Source organism: Acromyrmex echinatior, chromosome 1 (assembly GCF_024713525.1).
Source record: "Acromyrmex echinatior isolate Ae372 chromosome 1, ASM2471352v2, whole genome shotgun sequence".
Classification (NCBI taxonomy): Eukaryota; Metazoa; Arthropoda; class Insecta; order Hymenoptera; family Formicidae; genus Acromyrmex; species Acromyrmex echinatior.
In genome coordinates, this window is record NC_141852.1 from 8,500,986 (window position 1) to 8,525,507 (window position 24,522).

Consider the following 24,522-nt stretch of genomic DNA (forward strand, 5'->3'; position numbering starts at 1 on the left):
AACTTTTACAGAAATCTATATTAATTTTCATGATTTTCTCTCATCAACTTAAAAATTTATAATTAAAAATAAAAATTTATAATTACTGTTTAAATGATTTTGCTGGCATAAAATTATTCGAGTTTTAAAAAAGTAATACTGTATGTAATACTGTCCAATTTTTAATATGTAAAATTTTTTTCTCAAAAAATCAAAATAAAACTTTAATAATAAATTAAATTTTATTATATTATTAATATATAAAAATATATCTTCATGTTTTAGATTGAATTATTTTTCGATATATTCTACATAATGTCATTTATCATCAATATTGTATTAATGTTGCAATATTAGAATATTATAACACAATTGAATCGCGCTCGAATTTAATATTTAAAATAATATCTTAAAATACACGTCATATCTTTAGCATTTATAATATTCTTCTTGGATCTCGAACTCTCTACTGTTGATATTTTTTTAAATTTTCTTTTCGATCATCTGTAGATCAAAATGAATCGACTGTAGCTTGCGCATAAGCATGCACATAGAAAACTGTGTAACCAACAGATATTTCCGACAGGTGCATGGTTTTCAATTTTATTCTGTCTTACATTGTTTGTTTCTATGCCATTGTTATGACTATAAAATATAATTGTGTAATAAAGATAATAATTAAAAATTACAATAATTGAAGCCTAAAATAGATATTGAAAATGTAAAACATATAATTTCCATTTTAACAGTGTTATATCGAGCATTTCGTCAATTTGATACTGTTAAACAAATTCAGGACAGGTAGAAAAAAAGTCTCTTATTATTATATCTGTAAGATATAATTGAATGCTTTTTTAATGCTTTATAGGCACTACTTTATTAAAAATGGGATCGATAAGTCAGACTGCTACTATGACGCAGCGAATTAATGGACTGCATTATGCATAATATACATATCTATATTCCAAAATTCACAAGTGAATTTTGAAATATCTGAAAATCTATAGTGCACGTTATGTAAACTGTAGATTTAGCGCTGGCAGTGAATTTTGGAACACAACCTAGAAGCACTAATGCATGAGGACTATTTAAAATGGACATATTTATTTTCAAGCTTCTTTTTAATAGAAATTAGTGCATGTACCTGCTACCAATAGTAGGTAACGAATACTGTGTAACAATATTGCGACACATACATTATATTTTATTTAACTGACAAACACACTATTGATAACAGAAAAAATTATATATTTTTCTTCTAGAAAAATTAATTGTCTAATATAATTATTTTTCTGTTATCAATTTTTTTTGTTCCGTATTAAATTAAAAATTGATAATTTTTTTCTTTTTATAATAATTTTTATATTTCAAAATATAAAATGTATTTGGGTACAATTAAACATTAACTAGATAGTTTATGCATTTTTCAAAATTAGCTGCATGACGTCTTAGTAACATCTTTAAAACGTATTATATTTTTTTAATATCTTACATCCCGATTTTGGACATATGTAAATTTTATTTACAGTTAATTTTAATTAATATTAGTAGAATTCTATATGATGTGTGTATAAAAATAATTTTCTTCAATTTGTTATATATTAATTGTATATATTGATATTGCATAAACTTCACTATGCAGACAGTAATTAATTTTTAATAACTATATTTTAAATTTATAACCTGGCCTATTATAAAAACGACCAAAATTGAGATCAAGAGAATTGATGCAAGAGAATTTTTAACACAAATTTGATAAAATATATAACACAAGTTTAATAAAATATATGTAAACTCAGTCCAATAATAATTATTATGTAAACCTAATTTAATAACAATCAATAACAGATAAATTAAAATAGTAGTAATAAAAAATTATGTAATACAGAAAACATGTAATTAATGAAGTCAAAATGTGATAATAGCGTCATTCTCTATAACAATCGGCTAAATATTAAGGAGAAATTCGCTTCTGCGAATATTCGCAAGTCATCAGCTGGTTAACGGTAAAAAATACCGATTATTAAAACTCGTCGGATGAGCGGGCAATCTGCCGAATCGCAGTATAACCGAATTCTTGCTCAAAATAGGGATAGCCTAATCGCGCGCACCTCTCCTGAGAATGGGCGAAATATATGGTGCTAATTTTCAATGGTGAAAGTACACGAATAGTGAAAGTCTAGCAAGACGCAACTTAAAGCAGCCACCGAGTTTATATGTAATCGCGACCGCGTTCCGTATAAATAACTCATATGCATTGTGTACGAGATACATCATCCGTAGATCGAGTTTTTTTTGCCGCGGTTCATTCCATGCGTTAATGATAAGAAATCGATACTGAACCCGAAAAAGCGCGCAATTTTATTACTAGACTAGAACATGAAATGTCTATTAAACAATTAAGCTTTAATTATATAACACTATACAAAAGATTTATGTGAATCGATCTTGTTACAAAAATAAAATATATTAAGCATTGATAGCAATTTTCTTTTACAATACTCATTTCTTAAATTGTTACATGTACGTTTTGATCTTGATAGCAAGTATCTGTAAATTAAATTCGCATCACGTATTAAATTTTACGAACTGTAACAAATTATACTCTACTAATGCCGTGGTATTTTTACTGATAATTTTACTTTTCCTGGATTTCTTAAAAGGATATTTATTCTTGCCGATTTACAGTGAAATTTTAGCATTTAAAAGAATATAGGAAAAGAGTGAACAAAAAGTCTAACATAAAAATTAGATAGTAAAAGAAAAACTACACAAAATAAACAAAATAATTTCTCAGATAAAAATAAACTTTTATGACATAAAGAATAGAATAATATCATCAAATTTAATTTGAAATTCTTAATCATTTATATCAATAAAAAGAAAAAATAAACGGCATCTTTAATTTTAATTTATTTTTAAAAGTACACATTTGTCTTTGTACTTTATAAAAAGTATATCTACCGCCTCTAGTGAAAAAATGAAATTACAAAAATAATTCTATTATTGAAATGTTTGTTTATGCTAAAGAATAACAAACAGAAAGAACAAACAAATGAAGAGAAGACTTTGAATAATAAAAAAACATAAAGAAAGATACATATAATGATTTAAGTAACGCAGAAATTGATGTAATCAAAACAGACATTTATTTCTTTCAAGATAGAATAAACAGTGACAGCTACCTGAACTTATTATAGAGTCAAATTATTAAATCGAATGTATTGTTGACACAAAATTTTCTTCCAACAAGATAATGCTACGTTAGTACGCAAGAATAAGATGTATTAAAAAAGATTTCCGTAGTGCATGTTTTGATTTAAATATTATAGATTAATTATTTTAAAAATATCAATAAGCTAATAAGTTGAAAAGCTATACTAAAACAGAATGGAGTAATTTATTTAAACAAAATCAAGACAGATATAATTTACTATTACCTAAACGACTGAAATCATGGAAAATAGAGAATGTCCTACGCATTTAATGAAATAAATTAATTTACATTATATTCAAAATTATGCATATATAAAATATGCAATATATCTGTATATACTTTTTAAGTTCTCTTATTTCGTCTCACTTATATGCTTATATTATTATACATAAAAAACTTAATAAAATCGGTTTACACAGTTTTCCAAGTTTCAACAATATGATATTTAACTTTCATAACATTGATGTAAAATGATAAAGGTAACATTGATAACTTTTAAAGGTATAACAAATTATAAACATCCACACTTTGATCAGGCATGAATCTAATAAATAAAGCTTGTATAATGATACACCGCACGCAATAGTAGTAAAGAATTATGCAAGAAAATATTCATATTAAGTTTTTGTAAATACAATATGTTCGTAATTCGCATATGACTTAACAGAATATTCTTTGCGTGTTTTGAAATTTACGTCGTTTAATATCTATTGCATGTTTCAAAATATACGTTCAAAATTTATTTTACAACATTATTTTATAAAGTTTTTATATTCTTATACATAAAAAAATAACATAAAACAGAAAAATCTTTAATATTACTTTAACATCACTTGCAATATTATCTAAAAAATTTAGAAAGCAGAAATTAAGAGTTATAAAATTTATAAGAATCAATCGTATATGTAAAAAATATGTACTTTATATAATCTCATTACATTGCATTTTAATAATGATTTTATTACTGTTTTCTTTATAACAACAAAAAATAGCAAAAAAATTATTTCGTACATACATATTAATAAGTACTAAAAATTAAATAATAAATTAAATATTATATTAGCCAAATAAATCTTTTTAAATGAACTTTATATGAATATTATTTTTAACAACTTTCTTAAATGCATTTCTGATTCAAAACAGCTTTAACAGTTTTAATAAATTCATAAAACCATATACATATTTTATTATAAAAGGATTTAGTAATCCAAAACAAAGTATATATTATGAAGATTTCCACCGAGATAAAAAGTACCACTATCGAACTGTACAGTATGTCATCAAGCAATTTATAAAAGAAAGATCTTCCAACATGATTAGAGCACAAACAAGTTTTTCTAAAGACAGAATTATTTTTCCTAAATTTACTTTATAAAAGTGAAAAATTGAATACATTTAAATTATTTACTTCGATGTACATTTTAAAAATCAATTTATCATCTTTATAAGAAGTAATTTTTTACTTTAAAAAAAATATATATAAAAAAATAATTTTTTTTTATTAAGTATATATATATTAAAATAATTTAATTGTATTTGCTCATGTAACATTATTATATAAATAATTTAACATACAGAAAAAAGTTTCTATTAAAGTAAATGATCATAAAGTTTGTATCATAATTCGTAAAACCATAATTGTAAATTAATCTTTATTATATAAAATGCTAAAGATTTGTAATTGTCACCATGTTTGTTAAATATAAAAAAATTATAGACAAATATTCAAAATTTCTTAGAATCTATATACGTGCATATTATATTTCAAATGTTTATTCAGTAAGTAAATAGCATTCGCAAGCATTATGTTAATACGATCATAAATTTGACGTTCTAAAATTTTTACAAAACGATTTATTCTGTACATATTTTTCCTTATATAACTGATGCAATTTTATAAAGGTTCTATGCGAAAAATCTCAAATAATCGTTAATAATTTTTTTGTATTTTGATGTAACATATTTATTTTTCAATAAGAACCTTATTTTAAATACCTATACCGGTCAAAGCTGGATCTTTAATGCTTTAAATAATTCATTGTGAATTATATATATATATATATATTTTGTATATATATATATATATATATATATATATATATATATATATATATATACAAAATATAATATATACATGCATATTTTGTAGTTATTCGAATCGCACGCCGAATTGGTTTTCCAGATTTATTAACGCAATTAAACCACTGTAATAGTATCATAAATTAAATTAAATTGACTAGCAATTTTTAATAATTTTTGATACTCAATTAGGCATTAAAAAGATATTAATGTGCTGAAAATTGTACATAAATTTATTGCGAAAAATATTATCTCGGCCGGGAATCGAACCCGTATCTCTTGTATTTCGTACGAGCGTCCAAATAATGTAAAAATATTTATTTTTACATTTTTATAAACATTTAATATTACCAAATTAATACTTCTCAATATTCCATATATATTTTATATAATTTTTTCAATCAAAAATTTATAAAAAACTAAATTTGCTGAAATTTTATTATAAAATAATAATAATTATTTACATTTCATAATCGAGTAATAATGAATTTTTATTGTATAATATTCGTATATTTTATCAGATATTACCATACATCTATCTATTCTCAAAAACAAAATGTAAAAGTGAATCCAATTTCATCTATCATAAATTAATTTCAAAATCAAAGAAAATATGATGTAAGTATTATATAATTCAAAATTTTAACCATTAATTATATTATCAACAAAATATTATGTATTTTATATATATCTGTATTAATATTTTTAAAGCATCAGTAATTTACCATAAATCATGGGATTTACCATAAATCATAAATGATGCACGTATTGTTTTCTAACAATAATAAATATTAACTTATCTGAAAATTAATTGCAGATAATATTCGATTTGTCCAGTTCTTTCACTTTTCTATTGCTTTTAAATAATTTTCGGATTAAAGTTAGAACTCATTTTCCGTAATTGTATAAGAATTATTTAAAAAATATAAGTACCAACGTAACTACTAATAATCGAACACTTTGACTATATTTAGACACGATTCTTTATCATTTAGATGCAATGTTGTAAATTCATAAAGTGTGACGTAAAATACCATTAAGACATTCTAGTAAGTTTTTATAATGTTTTCATGCATCTCTCGAAGCTGTAATTTACATTTATTTTTCTGCTCATTAATAGCGTCTAAAACAAATTTCAAAAGTAGATAATGTCATAAATAGTGTGGTCAAATTATACTACATGTAGCAAATGAATAAATAGAAAAAATTAATGACACTACATTAAAAGTTAATGCAGATTACTATTACGTAACAATAAAATATCGTGTTCGAGAAATATAAAATGATTAAGTAGTCTCGCGTAAAATTTTTAATTACAAATATGAGTAAATCTTATAAAAATTGCGTCATTAGGAATAATTTAATTTTGATAATTATATGTAAATATCAAGAAAAAATTCTAAATGCATTTATCAATCTGCACAGCAGCTTGAAAAAATTCCAAGAGCACGCTACAAAAAATACAAGTGTTAGACTACACAGTAGACATCAGATAAATACTTAGAAAAAAATTAGTGGCATTACGATAAGAGGTAATGCAGACAACAATCACGCAACGTCTGTGAAATATCGTGTCCGAGAAGTATAAAATGAATGCATTCTAGTCTCGCTGACAACGGTTGTCAAGTTTTAAAATTGTTGAAGACTAACAATAAGATATAAATCTAATAAATTACATAATTAAATAAGTCCAATCAACTATATTTAAATAACAAAGAAAAGATTCAAACGGAAATATCATAAAAAGCAAAACTATCTTTATGCTTATTTTTTTCATTACTTCTTTAGAATTTTTTTTTTTTCGTTACAATTTTCGTTGGAATATTAAGAAATAAAACTAAAAATATAAACTAATTAAAAAGCAAAATAATTAAAAAAACAGTTGCAAATAAATTGTCTAAATATATATATATATAATATATATACGTATATTGTATAGACATACATATACTACCGCTCATTAATTTCATATATCCCCACATTTGTTGAGTTCTCTGTAAAGGATGAACGTAATACATACGTTTTGTACAGAAATGAGTCCATCTATTGTTATAAATACTTTCAGCGCTTGTATGCACTTTATTTATATAAAAATCTTTGAAAATTGTGATTTTGAAGAAACAGGACTAACAGCCGAATAACATCTGATTTTTAGAAATAAATAAAATACGCACGTAAGGGTCACAATATCAGATATGAGCCCAATACTGTTTTGTGAAACTGATTCGTCAACACATACACTATATCGCGTATTAATACACTACCGACTATTCAAATCGTCGATTTTTCGGAAAGTAATAAACAAAAAAAGTTCGGTTGTGATGAATATGGATTTATATTATAGACAAATAAACATGTTTTGTACTTATACACATTCTTTATCTGCAACTGAAAAGTATATTTGTGTATACATGAAATTTACTTTTCATAAAATTTTACGAAGTTTAGTACATTTTTCATTAAAATTTATGTAGATTTGCATGAAATTTAATGTAAGTGAACATTATTATACATAAGTTTCTTATAACTTCATTTTCATTGATAATATTCAATATATATTTTTAATGTACCTGCTTGAAATTTGCTTCCATTACATGTAAGCAAATTTCTGTTTTTTTAACAATATAGGCAAATAAACATATTTTGTACTCACATTGTTTATTATATATGCAAAACACACGTGTGTCACATTCATCTTTTTCAAAGAAATCAACGAATCTAGAGATGTATTGAAATTAATAAGTGGTAGTATGTATATGTACACACACACAAACACACACACACACATATAATCATCTGTATTGATTTATTTAAATATTAAATCATCTGCATTACATTCAAATTAATAAAGAAATTACGTTAAAATATTTTTTAATTATGGAGAAAAGTGATATCATAAATTTCATAAGTTGTTTCAATAAAAATCTACAAGAGATAATATTTGCCAAAATATGATTAACGCTTCCATAATATCGAGCGCACAATATTTCGTTCAATAGAAAAATGTTAAAAATATCCAATTATAGGTTAATAACTTCCCTTGTGTTTCTAATTAAATAATAAGAAAGAAAGAGAAAAAGAGAGAGAGAAAGAAATTATACGTAAAATGTTATATACCTTACATGTATATGTTTTAACTATTAAAAAATTCTGAATATTAAAAGTGGACTTCGGTAAATCTTGGAAAGAAAACAAAAAAATGTAAAATAAGCATCTTGTCATCTATATGTCTTCGTAAGTAGATTGTCATGCAAACATGCAAACATCATTAACGTGAATTCTAAGGAATGTGTAGTGCGCATTTTAGCATGTGTACAGACGATTGAACATTTATAAAAATCTCGTATTGATCATCATTGTATAAACACGATTGTGTACGTAGTGACGTTTCGAGCAAGCAAAAGCGTCGCTGTTCCTTGAAATTTTCCTGAAAATTTTATTATTCATGATGTCATGACAAAAATATTGACAACTAAGAATGCCACTTTTCGCGTCGAAATGACGTCATCTTCCATCAGCTGGGAAACAAAATTTAACGTGTACATCATTTTACGTTAATTTTCATAGTAGACAAGTTCCCGGCGAATGTCATCTCATACCGTCAAACGAGCATGTAACTCAATGTTACGCAAGACAGACTAGTCACGACGAGAATGTGAATCAAATCTGCAAAAAGTGTTCCGAAATATCTTAAAATGAAAGCACAAGAAAATGTTGAGATTTGAACCGTGCAATCACGTCACATTCTTGTTCGTATATGACTTAATTTGAAATCCACGTAACATACGAGGTCTGTTTTTTATTCCTGCACACTCTACTGATGTAATAATTAGAAATGAAATAAATACGTTTCATTTCAATTTATTACACCGTCTAGAAAGTGCAGGAATAAAAAACAGACCTAACGGTATTTCTTTTAGAATCAGCGTGAATTAAATCATGGATGAAAAGATATTCGAAGTGTTCTTGCTCGATTTTGATTCGATTTAGAAATAAAAAGTCGATCTCTCTTAATGAACGGTTTATTTTAATGTGCAAAAAAGAAATAAAGAAAACAGATAAAAAAAGTAGGCAAAATTTAATAATCCAAAATATATCATACACTAAAAGAACAATTTCGTTAAAGTATCTAAACTTTAACTAAATACAGATTTAAAATAACTTCGTTAGAGTCAAGTTATTATGTAAAACGTTCAAGCTGGTTGCTAGAATCATAGTCAAAACTTTTTGCAGCATTGCTCGTTGTGAATCCTACATAATTATTTTGATAACACTAATTTACAAAAAAAAATAAATATTTATTTCAGACCGCATATGTGAGAAACACAATCAATGCTAAAAAAATGCCTATTACGGTCAAAGCTGGATCTTCATTTAAATAAATAATTCAATCTTGAATTACTAATAAACATTTTATATACAAAAAAAAAAATATATATATATATATATATATATAATATATATATATTATATATATATATATATACATATATATATATATACACTTGCATATATACCATATTGTACCTTTTTATAGAGATTATATTAGAACAACAAAAAAAATTTTTGTTTAATTACTTTAAATCAGATAAGGTATTTCTTGTAGATTTTTGGATGCTAAAAATGATGCCTTGAATTAAATTTCTAGTATTTCTAGCACGTTAGTTTTCCGAAATAATGTGCAAAACATAGCTTTTTTACAATATTTAACTTTTTTGTAAAAAAAGTTAACGTTATCTTAAAATTCTGTTCAGAAATCATGAATGTATATTGTTTTATTATAAAGTGTATTCTTTTAAATTTGAATATTTTATTTTTTTACATTTTATAAAGGATTTAAGATTCAAATACAGAGTTTTTCTAAGATAATAAATTTTCCACCTGACACTGAAGTCATATTCATAATTTCTAATTTGTGACTGATACACAGTGTAATTTATTGTAATTTATATTAGGTGTTGGAATTAATTCGTAGCGTTTTACAAGTGATGGGAAGTACTTTCATTAATGTATTTTTTAATGCTTATGTGAAATAAATAACATTCTTTCATTAAAAACGCTACGAATTAATTCCAACACCTAATAAATAAAATGTATATGTACGTGCACACATGCACGCATCCATTTGTCCAGAGGCGATCTATCTGTGGAATGGTGGAAGACTCCTCACATGTGAATTGGACATGTGTGAAATTTCAAATTTGTGAGTTGGATGAGTAGATTCCCAAAAATGAGGAAGGGCTGGAGCTCCTGAAAAGTTAGTCTATCTAGGTAGGTCTAAATCTAAATGAGTGATCTCCCGAAGATCAGTCATTTTTCACAAGGTTGAATGCTTAATTAAGCATCAGACCGAATTCTTCATCTAATTGAACCGAACTGATCGTGAGGTATATGGAGGAACTGCTCTACTGTCAACAGTTTTTTTTTTTAACTAGTACGCTTCCGTGGGCCTTTATTTATACCTCAAAAAACTATCTTTTCCTTCATTTAGAGATTATTATGTTGCAGTATCATGTGAGTGATGTGATTTACGATTTTTGTTAGAACTATCGGGTGCAGGTCAGTTATCGTTACAGGTTACTCTGAAAAATAATTCGTTACAGTTTATACAGTTATTCAAAAAGTAACTTTCATGTATATATGAGAAAAGGCCTTTATTTACCTTAAGTAACTTTCAGTTACTTTTCAATTATTTTTCTGTTTTCATAGTAAAATGTCACGGGTAACATCAGAGAAGGCTATAATCTGGCGCACATCGCAAATAGACTTTTTTACAATACAATATCAAATATCGCGCGTTAAAAAAGTTATTTTTTTATTTACATCTAGTTAAATGTAAAAAAATTTAAATATAACAAAAATGTTCTTTCCGTGTACATTAGAAATATATTACGATATCAAATAGTTCATTATGAGAGAATGTTGCGGAAAATAAAACAAGAAGAAATGTGTTTATATGAAAAGAAGAAAGGAAAGAACTGGTTGGATCGAATATCTCGTAATCACGAGATACGAGAATCGGGATGAAAAATCATCGTTCTAAGGCTGTGAGAAAAATCGAGTTTCATTGGAATAACGTATGAACGGCCAGCATCCCGTTTACTGTTGAAGGAGACCAGTGGGCAACAGATCGCTTTCGCTGACCGCCGCCGCTATAACCGTCGTCGATTTACACCAACGACTGCACGCATCGTGACTTGCGTAACTTTTGGAGAACTGTTACATGGAACGGCAACTCTACTACTTTTTTCCAAAGATAACCGGAATCACTCCCATTCCGGTCCATTTGCTCACTTTCTTCTCTCCCGCGACGAACTTGACGCGACGAACTTGCGTACTCCTCGCCAATAGAAAAGAAGTCACGGCGCGACATTACAAAGCTGGATTTGTAATTTGCGAGGGAAATATATAGCCGACTCGATGCGTTAAACATACAGAAAAAAACGATTTTACTGAAGCATTAAAAATTTAGCTAGATATAGATCTGAAAATAATTTTGTTGAACCATCAAAATAATTATGTAAAACATTAAACATTGATAACAATACTACAAGTTTTAACATTTCAATAATCAATTTAAGCGTTTTATATAAATATTTTGATAAAACAAAATTATTTTTATATCTATTTCTAACTAAATTTTTAGATACTTTACACTGAGAAAAAATTTTAGATTTAATTAGAAACTAAGTCTTAAGAGGATATTGGAATAATTATTTAAAATTATTGATATTACAGTCATATAAAAATCTCCAAATTGATTAAACGGAATCAAAAAATCTTTTTACAAGATTGAAATAGAAAATTAGCAGGTGATACAATGGTCTTTATACTAAAATTGAAAAAAAATAAATTTTTAACTTTTTCAATTTTAGTATAAAGTTCACTGCACCACCTCTCCTAATTTTGTATTTACTTTAATTCTATAAAAGAATTTTTAATTTTGTTTAGTCAATTCAAAGATTTTTATATGACGGAAATTGGACTTCACTTTAGGATCCTTTTCTTCTTCTCTCTTGTCTTTAGTTAGTACTATTCAAATGAATATTTAAAATTTGATATATTTTCCAGTGCAGCAAAACCGTTCTTTTTGTGCAAATTAATCTTTTCGACTACTGACTTTTTTTTCGACTTACTGTTGCATAAAATTAAATACGCTATTTCAATTGCGCAATTTGAAGATTAAATATAGACAACACTTCTCGTGCGAAAATATCATATCATGAATTGTACGATTAAATTTACTTTAAACTGCATTTAACGAGTAACGTTCGCTCAATCAAGATTAAGTTAAGTATTTAACGAGATAAAGTTCATTCATTCAAAATCCATAACTACGCAGACAAGCAAATAGGCATACATCATTTTATTATATATATATGCGCTTTTGATTTCTATTATCACTTTTATTGATTTTTTACTTCCTATTGTCAGCCGAAGATTAGTAGTTACATATAAACTGGTTATTTTAAAATAAAATAAAATTGTAATTTATTTATTCATTTCTTTTCCCGTTTATAATTAATTTACAACAAAACTTAATTATATTCTGCAGATATAACTACGTATATATACAGGGTGGCTTACAAAAAGTGTGACAAACCAACTCGAAAAATATGAAAAATAGAAGAAGAAAACATTTCAGACGAAAGTGGAACAGTTTTGAAGAGAACATATTTGTTACTTTGTTTTTTTTTTAGATGGAGAAATCGAAAAGATACAAAGGATCATCTCCACTTTTTTAAATTAAATTATATGATTTTTTACATAATATGATTCTTCTAATTATTCAGCGCATAAGAGTATTAAGGTACAGATATAAAAAAATCAATAATTTAAGAGATATTTTATACTTTATTTTGATATGTATATACTGAATGAAATATTAAATATCTCGTTAATTATTAATTTGTTGATAATCATACTTTAGTATTCTTATAAACAGAATCACACTGCACATCATGTTACGTAGATCATATATGTTTTATGAGAACCATCCTGTACGTCATGTTACTGAGAGAAAAATGTTGAATTGTATTGCGAAGCAAATGTTACTTATGACGTACGTTTCCTTCGATATTTATTAGTTATGACAAAATTTGACTATGATAACGAAATATACATTTTTGTGAAATACATATATCTCACTAATTATAAAAAGGTCAAATAGATAACTTATATTGTAATAAGTATTTAATAGATGACTAGTCTAATAGATATTCTATTATCTAATAGATAACTATATAGGTGATTAAAATTGTGCTAAGACAATTTTATTTTGCTGTATTTAAATATTTATTTTATAGTAAAAATGTATAATAAAATATATAATAATAAATATATTTCTCATAAATTTTAAATAATTTTATCTTTTTCTCAGTGTATAGATAAATAATGCACAATAGAGATTTTTATGCAGGAAAAAGAAAAATTTTATTAATTTCGATGTTTTATGCATATCATAGATATTCGATGATAAATGGCTATTGTTTACAATCGGATATATAAAATATCGAAATTAATAAAATTTTTGCTAAATTCTGATTTAAGAGAGAAAGACATTTATTATCCGCATTCAAAACAACATGTTACATTATCATCAAAATAATATTAAAATGAATTGTGATTAATCGAAAAGTGACTTTTAATAATCATTTTAGAATTATTTTGATATCATAATACATTGATGCCATTTTGATGTTATAACATTTTGTTCTGCTTAGGTACATTAAATTTGCAATTCTAAAATAATGAAATAAATTTCTAATCTAAACTTGCAGTAACTTAATGATAAAAATCATCATGATAAAAAAAAGCAGCTTTCTGCGCACTTTATGTGATGCAATGATTTAACGAGAAAAAGAAAGTCTAAAAAACGGTTTCGCTTGGTGCACAAATGTACCGGTATGTCCTGTTTACTGAAATTTTTCCTCATAATATACTTTCTGTGTAAAGTTGCAAAATGTTGAATAAATTATAATAACGTAATTAATATATATGCATAGAAGTGTTGTAATATAATACGAAGAAAAAAATCACAAAGATCTGTGCTATTAAACGTTCTCCATGCAAAACATGGAGAATCGGATCAACATTCTCTTTTTTATTTTAAAATTTATTTTATTTTTTACATTGTTAGATATTTAAATCAGTCCTCTCTTAAGAAAACATATTATTGGGATCATAAAAATCAATTGAAAATAATTTTAAAACTATTCAAATCGAATATTGACTATTGTATACTATTAATCATTCCAATAGTTTTCCATTAATCCAATAGTATCTTTCCGTAAGGATTGTGGTTGCATAAAAACAGTTATTAATATTCATATATTACGTTTAAAAGTTTCCTTTATACTGCTTTAAGAGCTAAAAAAATAACAAATCATTAAAACAATAATCATAAATCATTTTATAGGAATTATAAAATATTCAGAAGATAATAATTCATAAATTGAAATAATAACCATAAAATGAAAATTTATCGTACACACATATTTACATTCAAATGAATAAAATACTTCCGTTTTCTTGCTTATATACGGAAAAAAATTTCTTAAGAGAATATTAATTTCCGTTAGGAAATAAAATTATAATATAAGCGAAGTCGTCTCAATTGCAAAAGAAATAAATTTTTCAAAATTAATTATAATTAGATGCAAGATAAATAAGACGCTTTTGGCCTCCTGGATTAGGCAAATTTTACACTTGCGTTTTACACCATATGGGATGCTACAACTCATGACAAAATGACGGTTGGACGTCACGCCGCAAGATGGCACCAGATTTGCGATGAGACCAGTCGTCGCGACCTACTGGCTGCCAAGGCTGCCACATTGCTCCCGCGCCCATAACATCTGTTCATTCCGCCGTTTCTGTCATTTTCGTCTTCGTGATTATCTATCCAGCGCGATTATCAATTAAATAAAGAACAGCCACGCGAGATTTAAGCGCCAAGCGCTTTCGAAGGAACAACGTCGCGTAATCTCATATAGCGGGAAAAGAGAGAAAAAAAAGGAGTAACGCCGGTAAAAGAAAGAAAGAAAGAAAGAAAGAAAGAGAAAGAAAGGAGCCGGTGCGGAAGTGCGCGTAGGTAACGAAAGGGAGGAGATAACTCAGGGGAGAGCAGAAGAGAGGATGTAGATGGAGAGGACGGGAATTGCGTCGGTACCGAAGGGAGACGGAAGGAGCGTGGTGGTAAAGTAGAATTAGATAGGCAGGACGCGGTCGGCGGTCGGGGAGGACCGAGGAAGACACGATCGACTACGTTCGCCTAACATTGGTTAGCGGGCGAGCGAGCAGCATAGACGAGAGACTCGTCGACGGCAGTAGACGGACGACAGCGGACGGCAGTAGCGTCGGTGCTAAAAGGCGGGGACGGTCGTCGCTCGAGCGTGACCGCGTGTGTAAGCTTAGCAGCGGCGCCAGTCCCTCTCTCCCTTTCTCTCTCTCTCTCTCTCTCTTTCTCCTCTTGTCTCCTCTCGTCTCCGTCGTCCCTCTTCTTCCGCTTCGTCTCCCCCTTTCGTGCATCCACCGCCGGGCGACGTTAGAAGAGGAGGAAGACCGACGCGTGCCGCCCGCCTGACGGACTAAAGAAAACTTGCGATCGACGGCGAGCAGTCGTTACTCGAGTTTACCGAGCCGCGACGGTTAGAAGCGACGATTAAAATCGTGTAATTTCTCGTCATTCACTTGCTTTGCCTCGTACGTGGCACACTTCATTACGAGGTCGCGACCGCCGCGCGGGAAGGAATCCGATCGACCACCGGCACCGAGGGGAAGTAACGACGATCACGGAAGAATCGCCGAGGTTGTTGCCTCCGCGCTTACCGTACTCCAGCGCGGAAGGTGGTGCTTCGCGTGCCGTGTATGCGTTTATGTGCGCGGTTAGGTGACAGAAGGAGAGACATCGACAACGACGACGACGACGAACGCGGGGTGCTGCCGTTATTGCTATTGCTACTATACTGCGAGATTACATAGTCGACAACGAGCTGCTGCCGGTTACGTGGTGCTCATCGAATAAAGGGTGCTCGGTGACGGCGACGGGTACGAGTGGACAGGTACAGGACCGTCGCGCCGGGGAGAAGAAAGGGACGTGTAATAGCAGGTGGGTGTAACCCGCGCGTGGGTAATCCGCGCGATCGCGTCATCCACGATGCCGTGCCGGGGCGGAACCGCGTGATCGAGGAGCGTGCACGCGCGCGTGTACCGGCGTTACTTTGAGGTTAAGTGACGCACCTGCGATCGATCCGCCCTGTGGATTGTGGAGAGAGACTCTGAGCGACCTGAGGGGAGCATCAGGAATGCCCGGAGATAACTGATGGTCCACGAGGATACGAGGGATCCGACCTCGTCCTCGCGAGTCACGCTTGTCCTCCTTATCGTCGAGGATCAATTTTCTTCCGGTTGACAATAAACATTTCACCTGACATACCATTTTTTACGACATATCGTTTTACAGCGAATCGTTCATTGTTCTCTCTTTCTAACTTACGGATTGTTGAGAGAAAAGTGTTTGTGGTATTTGTGTGAGTATATTTTGGGTCTATACTCGCGTTGCTTGCACTTTTTGCATTCAGAATTTTTGATTTCTTTCTCTTTAATACGAGAATATATTTGTTTCGTTTTAAGTGCAAACACTATTGCTTTTTGGGGATTTCAAGCGAACAAACCTCTTATAATTGTATAATAAAATTATTTGGTTAGGTACTCCATTTTTATAACATGATTCATACTTCATATTATTTATTTTCATGGGTGCCAACTATATATATTTTTTATATATTATATAGTTATTATTTTGTATGTAATTATTATTACTAACATTATATTATTATTAACAATTATAGTCAAATAGCAATGCGAACAAATCTCTTAGAATTGTATAGTAAAGTAATTATAATTAAATGGTTCATTTTTGTAACATAATTCATACTATTCACAATCATTGTTGAATGTTAATTATAGGTCTGTTTTTATTGCACTATATGTACTAGTTCAGAGAGTGTATAAAAAACAGACCTATTATTGTATATATTTTTTGTATACAGAATTATAAATATTATTATTATCAACATAGTAGCGATAGTAATGAAAACGGAACTCTATCATAGTTACTTTATGCTTGCTTATTTGTCATAAATAACAACACAAACAAACCTTATATAATTATATGAAAAAATAATTTAGTTAAGTGCTCCATTTTTATAGCATGATTTATACTATTCGTTTTTAATAATCATTTCAATCGATTATATGTATACTTTTTATTTAGAATTATAAATATAGCTATTATTACTAACATTGTGTAGCAACAATAATTATAAAAACAGAACTTTAACCATAATTATTTTATTATGCAATTATAATCACAAATATCCAATACTTTTCTCTTCAGTGTTGTAACTCAAATTCTTTCTAACCCAATTTTTGTCTAATTTCTCGAGAATTTCAAAATATAAAACTCAACTTGTTTGTGTATCCTGTGCGATATCTCATTCTTGAACGTAAAAGAAATTAACGGAGAAATTTAAGATTCACCTCATCTGTTTTCATTCGCTAATAATGCATTCAAGCATCCTCGATCATCATCGTTGATTTTTTTATATTAGCAGAATTTATTAAGCTTTGTATCTCGATAACCTGTCACAAAGGAATTTAAAAGAAAATTTAGAAGTTTATACATATATATATATATGTTTGTATGTGTATTGATATTATAAAGTTGAATAATACATCAAGAAATCCATAAATAATGTATACATTTTACGTGGATATAAAGTAAAACCGCTGGTTGTGGATCACTCTTTAAAATAAATTCATTTTTTTTTATACAGAGCAATTAATAAATTTTTACATCAAACAATTAATAAAATAATTTAATTTTGTTATGATTGATCATAAAGATTTACATGGATGATTTTGTTTCACTTCATTACTGTTTTATGTGTTTTAATTTGAATTAAATAAAGTAATGATAATTATTCACAATCAGACCCATATATTAATTGCGAATCAATTCACCAAATGCTTTATCCGTTTTGATGGCTTTACTACATTCCATAAGAATAATAAAAATGATTTGCGCATGCATATCATAATATATAGTGTTTCATTTTAAGTGATATCGCAAATCGATGATTTTATTGAAAAATTTTTTGAACGAAAGTTGCATAGCTTGAAGGGGGACATATGATGGAAATGTGGACTTGATCTTAAGTAACCTTGTCAAAATCAGGTCAAGATCATTAACGTTTTTTTAAATGAAAATCCTTTTTTTTTTATTACATATTCTTTTAGCTCTTATCTCGAGAGCTTTCCAAAACACTATAATAAAGTTACTTTTCGTTAAGTACTTTTTTTTGTTAAGTTACAAGGCAAGACCAATCACTGATCCGATTAAGGGATTGATCCAGGCCAACTAAGGTAAGATCATCGATATCTCTTGTAATAAAATTCTTCTTATCTGCATTGCATTTGAATGTCGTCTAAATGGATATCTATTACGATACAATCTTTCTGCTCTACAATAATTTCATCCAGCTTCGCCAAGCACAAGAATAATATCAACGATTTCATTTGAACTGTGGCCATTTTGGAAAAAAGTTTTGAAAAAGCCCACTAATGTAAAAAAATTGAAAGAAAAGCTAAACGAAAAAAGAGGAAAATAGAATCGTTCAATTGGGAAAGATTGGACTCAATTCTGTGCGCGTGAGCGTATGTAAAGGGCTCCTCACAATAAAAAGAACAGGAAACAGAGAACAGAGAATAAGAATTTCAACCTATCAGAAACTGTGTATTCCACAATACATGATTTCTGGTAGATTGAAATTCTTATTCTCTGTTCTCTGTTCTTTTTATTGTGCGGAGCCCTTAAGAATCCCGTTCACACGCGCATGCGTACATGGATAACGCCGATGATACTGTAACTTTCAAGCTCCATAACTCGGAAAGTACTCAATGAAACGTAACTTTATTATAATGTTTTGAAAAGTTCTCGAGATAATAGTTAGAAGAATATGGAGAAAAAAAAGGGGGTTTCCATTTAAAAAAACATTAATGACCTTGATCTGATTTTGACAAGGTCACTTAAGATCAAGTTCACATTTCCATTATGTATCCCTCTTCAAGCCATGCAACTTTCGTTCGAAAAATTTCTCAATAAAATCATCGATTCGCGAGATAATCGATCATATCACTTAAAATGAAACACCCTGTATATAATGAAATTATAATTGATAATCCACCATCTAGTTTTAGGGTCTAATTGTGGATGCAATTTTATATTCAAGTTTATTTACAATTATTAACAATTAAAAATCAATAATAATTGAAATTACAATAAAAATTAATGAAAATTAAACGTTTACAAAAACAGTTAAATTATGAATGATGAACACTTTTTACATATAGACATGTATACTATTCTATCTCGATACATTTAAAACAAATAAATCTTTTCAGGATGGCATCATTTGCAAGATTTGACAAGTTTTTAAACATTTTTGTAATAAATTTACGCAATAAAAGTATCATTATAATTTATAACCAGGGCTCGGTCTTATTTCAAATACATTTATTTAAAATATATATTTTAAATAAAGAAAAAATTAAAACGTTATTTAATATTTATTATTTTAAATAACTTCTTCTGACTTATTTCTTATTTAATATTTTAAAATAAGTTTTTGGAACTTATTTTTTATTTTTTATTTTAAATAAATTGTATCAGTTTTTTGTCGATTTTGTATTTTAAATAATTTTCTGGAACCTATTTTACATTTTTTATTTTAAATAAATTGTATCAGTTATGTTACCGATTCGTCAGTAAAAGTGACGGTTAATAGTTATATAAATTATAATATATTTATGATGAAATATAGTGTGACGTACAAGATATACCCACATATGATCCGTTTCAATTTTCCACCTGTGGTTTGCGAAGGTTAATACTATTAAATATTAATTATAGGCTATAGTTATAAAAAAACTGAAACATTATATTTATAAATGTATATTCATATATTCAAATAAATAAAATCATTTTAAAAAAGGCTGTACCTGTAACGCAATATAATCAATAAGTCAAAACTTAAGCCTTGACTTATTGAAAATCATTAAAATATTTTGTATTTACCATTTGAAATGTTTATTTAAAGTATATATTTCTTATTTTATATTTTAATTAAGTTTTTGAAAACACGTTTCTTATTTAAAATAAAAACTTATTTAAAGTAAAAGACAAGTTATTTATCTATTTTAAATAAAAGTTATTCTATATTTTAAATAAATTAATGTACTTTCGAATCCTATTTTTTATTTTATATTTTAAATAATTTCTTGTAATCTATTTCTTATTTAATATTTTAAATAAGTTCTTAGAACCTATTTTATATCTTTTATTTCAAATAAGTCGTATCAATTATCGACTCTTACGATTTTATATTTTAAATAAGTCATATCAGTTATATTTTACCGAGCCCTGGATTATAACATATTGATTAAACAAACACTCGCGGGCACATTTAATCTGAGCATAACGTTGATTTTTTTCCATGAAATCTAATACTATTTACTACTTGCTATAAAAGCCATAAGGCAATTCTTATGATATTAGAATGAATTTTGAAAGATACGTTCATTTCAATCTCGGACATTTAATTAGTTAACGATCAATAAAATGTGTAGCGCTTTCTAATAAATTAAAATTAATTGTCACTTGAAAGAGATAAAACAAATGCTAAATCTTATGATATATATCATTAAAAATACTATGATTATTTAAATATAAAATGATCCGGAACTAGTGCCTGATCCACATCTAGTGCTTTTACTCTATATTTTATTTCTATATTTTAAAAAGATAACTTAAAAATAAAATACTACTGCCCGAAACGACGCCGGAATTGATATTTATGTCGATGATAAATAATACAGGCGCAATCTTTCCAACATATATTTCGAATTCTGTTCCCCGGATGGTAAAAAAATAAAGGCAGATAGTAAGAACTTTTAGGATTTGCTCGATAAATCTTTAACGATGTATTCAGATAAAATCTTTTAATAAAAATATTAAATTTTTTTATGTCAGTACAATTTATTAACTTTTGCGTCTCTATTTCGTACCTCTGTGAAGCTGGTTCCGCTTTTTCAAAATTTGGAAAAAATAAGCAGAGTTCTGGTTGCCTCCCGAAGACCTTAAGAGTAATCTATCCGATTTTAGAAAGAATGGTTCTTCCGTTTGAAATATCGGGGGGCTAACTTCACGAATCCGAAACTTTGAAGGGCTATAATTTCATTATTTATTTTAGTATTTCGATTCAATTCACGTAGGCTAATCGATAAAACTCTTTGGGGGGAGGCTATCAGAACTCGTATCAGAACGTTCGATTTCCGAAAAAAATTGGCCTGAAATTTTTTCCTGTGCAGATTTCGAAAAATTCGAAAGACTTTTTGTCATTAGGAAGGCGTAATTTCTTTCCTAACATAAAAAATTGATCCGAAAATCCAGAACGAATGAGTCAGCGTGGTAGTCAGTACGCAGAATTTAATCTCAAACTTTTTATTTCTTTATTCCATAAATTTAAAAAACATTATACGTTTCGACTCACTTTGAAGTCTTCCTTACCAATAACAGTAAATACTGCTTTTTCCTTGAATGTCTGAACGAAGTTACCATCAAATTTATAGATTTGATGTTGTAATATCTGTTAAACCAAACATTAAACCAAAAAATCTTTGGCCACATTATTTTAAACAAAATTCAAGTAAAAATTAATGCCTTACCTCAAACACACAAAGAAGCCGTCTGGCATTGGATCAAATGATGAAGAATAAAAAAACAAAATAACAATAAAATATTAATTTCTAAGTAACAGTTCTTATAAATTACATGTTAACAATAAATTGTCAAAAACATAACTATAATTTAAATAATAAGCAAGACGTGTCGGTCAACTGAGTAAATAATAAAAGAAGGGGCAAAGTCTCAAAATAAAAACAGTAATTTCTTTCTTATTCCAACAGTAGCGTCTATAAATTAAAACACAATTAGCATCTTGCTTATGGGCTTTTTATGTTAACTATTGTCCTTGAAAGTAATACAGACGGTTCATTCCTGGATTTATTATGAATAGTTAGGGATAATGTAGTATCTTTGCACTTTGAATATTCATACTACATTATCCTGAACTATTCATACACAAGAATTTTTTATGAAATTTGTGTTTTATAATTGCAAACGTCTATCCGGTTCGCTATCTTGTTTCGCTTTACGCAAAACAGTTGCATCAAATAGAATAAGTGGAATGCCAAATGCTATTAATTTGTTAGCCTCTTTATTTACGCTATATGTTGACATCTTTTTATTTATATCTATTAACTCGGCAGCAATTTTCTCAGCGCAAATTTTAATTGTCTTTTTCTTATGAATAATTTCCGCCAGAAAAACCAGATAATGTGCAACTAAAAATTACATTGTTCTCCTTTGCAGGCTTGAGTTAAATTTCTTCATATCAGAGGTCTTAACGTTATCTGATATTATTATACTATATGAAAAATCGAAATAGAGTTTGCGTTTTGCGATATACAGATATCACATTTATATTCTTTTTGATATTAATGTTGATATTTTTAAAATTCTAAAATATAAAAATTTGTACTATATTCCTTAATATAATACGATAATATAAGCTTTGCAGGATCAAATCAGCAGAATCAAATCGAACCTATTGGAATTTTTAGTACTCATTTTATATTAAATTGTACCATCAATGGTAATTTCGTATCATGTGTCATTTCGAAAAAAATCATGGCGATGCTAACTTAATATTAAGTTGGCAGAACCAATTTAAAATAAAAGAAAAAAAGAAAAATAATATCAGGAATTAATAGGATTGCATTTGTACTATTTTATGCTATCAAAAACGATTTTATATTATATATTTCCAAGAAAAAAGTGGCGCTATTTGTACCATTGAAAGTAAGTTAAAACTTCATGTTTTCTTCTTAAAATGACTTTATTAGTATATACTTACAATCAATGAAGCATTCCACTTCAAACCGGGTCAAAGCAGGAAATTACAACCCTTTAAAATGACGTAATATTATCAATAATATAGTCACTATTATTTAAACTACGCAATTTGCAAAAGAAAATCGTAAGAATTTTATTTTTGTATTCGTAGAATTCATTTTTAACTGATTTGAGAAACAAGCCACAAATACACGAATTATGAGTTGTCATTAATTCGTTAATTAGCTAAACAGATCATTATTATTAATAAAGTATTAATAAAGCGCAGTAGTTAATTTCTGAGAAATAAAGGGGTGAGGAGACTTTACCACTTTAGGAGACCTATGTTAGTATCGGTGACTTTTTTCTAATATGTTAGTAAATTAAAAAAAATAAAATAAAATGGTGTTTCAAAAGTACCCGGTTTGACGTAGAATGTCTCATAGATTGTAAGTATATACTAATAAAATCATTTTAAGAAGAAAAAATATAAAGTTTTAACTTACTTTCAATACAAATTAGTGTAAATTAGTACAAATTAGTACAAATTCAGCTGTATTAATTTTTGTTCTTGTGTTATTTTTTTTTATGATCCTACCTTAGCTTAAATATTACATTAACAGCGCCATTTTTTTCTTGGAAACACATAATATAGAATTGTTTTTGGTAGTACAAAATAGTACAAATTTAATCCTATTGATTTCTATTATTTTTCTTTTTTTCTTTTATTTTGAATTGGTTCTGCTACCTTAATATTGAGTTAGCACTGCCAAGATTTTTTCCGAAATAGCACATGTATAAAATTATCATCAATGATACAATTTAGTACAAAACAAATACTAAAAATTCCAACAGATCTAGTTTGATTCTACTTATTTTGATCTTGCTGGCTTTATGGAGCTAATGTACGATTATATATGATAATATAATATAAGATATAATAATATATGACAATATATGAAAACTACACAATAAATTAAAATATCAAGGTTTTTTTTAAAAACAAGCAAATATAAATAACTAATAAAATTCGTCTTTTACATTTGTATAACGCTATAAATTTTAAATTTCAAACGTTTCGACTTACAAAGTCTTCCTCAGTGATAGTAAAGAAAACGTATTCATGTAACCCCTTCCAATGTCGAACGAACTAACATATGATACATGATAAAAAATATCATTCGATCAGTTCATTTCAAATCGTCTGACAATCAATAGCGTTTTATTATAC

At 27.9% G+C, this 24,522-nt stretch overlaps 1 protein-coding gene across 1 annotated transcript in view; it reads left to right on the forward strand.

Moving 5' to 3' along the window:
* Positions 1-15,051: 15,051 nt before the first annotated feature.
* Positions 15,052-24,522, forward strand: part of LOC105146624 (very long chain fatty acid elongase 7) — a 48,402-nt gene continuing 38,931 nt past the window's right edge. The window contains exon 1 of the mRNA XM_011057012.2: positions 15,052-16,385. The gene's annotated coding sequence lies outside the window, so the exon portion shown is untranslated. The remainder of the gene's footprint in view (positions 16,386-24,522) is intronic.